Source organism: Notothenia coriiceps, unplaced genomic scaffold (assembly GCF_000735185.1).
Source record: "Notothenia coriiceps isolate Sejong01 unplaced genomic scaffold, NC01 NC01_scaffold00037244, whole genome shotgun sequence".
NCBI classification, from domain to species: domain Eukaryota; kingdom Metazoa; phylum Chordata; class Actinopteri; order Perciformes; family Nototheniidae; genus Notothenia; species Notothenia coriiceps.
The window spans coordinates 7,632,625-7,633,625 of record NW_011369945.1 but is presented as its reverse complement, the minus strand read 5'-3'; the positions used below and the strand labels follow the sequence as shown (position 1 = coordinate 7,633,625).

The 1,001-nt window shown below is 30.8% G+C and overlaps 1 protein-coding gene across 1 annotated transcript in view; it reads left to right on the top strand.

Moving 5' to 3' along the window:
- LOC104965253 (tetratricopeptide repeat protein 28-like) overlaps positions 1–1,001 on the top strand; it is a 91,722-nt gene that overhangs the window by 69,501 nt on the left and 21,220 nt on the right. The gene's annotated exons all lie outside the window — the stretch shown is intronic.

Here is a 1,001-nt window from a genome sequence, read left to right as displayed (position 1 = left end):
ATATTTTATTCCGAGTGTTCTTGCATTTCTCTTTGGAAGTCATCACATAACTGCATTGTAATACACAGTTCGGCTGCATTAAATATTACACATCTGCCGTAGTTCTCTATTTATAGAGCCCTGATGAGAAGACTTCTGGACAAACAGGAGAACTGCCGCCAAAACTGAATATGTGACGTGGATCATAAATATATCAACAATTAAACAACATTTTCCATTTCTTTTCACACAATACGTCTCCTTGCAGTATTAACCTTAATTCGGCTGACTTTTATATTTGATCCTATTGGTAAATAGGTTATATTTACACCATAACGGTGCACAGCTGATAGAAAAGGACTTTTTAAAGATATTACTGATTTTCTTTGAACATAAGAATGTAAATACTGAGTTGAGAGAATAGTCAGGGGTTTTGGGTGATGGGAGACACATCTATGGAATCACAATTTCAATAGTTTACCATTAAATGACAGATATACCTTTCTGTCTGTGATGTTTTACAAATCAGATATTAATGTATAGAAGTAAAACATGAGAAATAGTATAGCAATATCCTGTAAAATTATGTAAAAACTTGAATAAAACTAGTAAACTACAGATCTTCAGATGTTATACATACATAAGTGTCCTACACTAATAATACAGTTATTATTAGTATTCCGTGTGTACCTTGTGTGCACCGCCTAGTGGTTAAAGCATGTTATTGAATTATTTTTGTTGAATAATGTTATTTTTATTGAGTAATGTTATTTGATGAAAAATGTTTTAAGGGTACTTACTTTAATAGGGGGAAAGTAGAAAGTCAATGATAGAAATATAGAATATAAAAAATCAAGAAGATACTGTAAGTGATCTCTACAATAAAACAGTTTAGTGCTGGATGTGCAAAGATATTAATAGGAGGATGTGCAAAACAGAAAAACGAATTAACCTTTATTTAAACATTAAATAATACTTTAGATTAAGGTCCTCTTTTAAATAAGAAAAAAACTTTGGGGGTA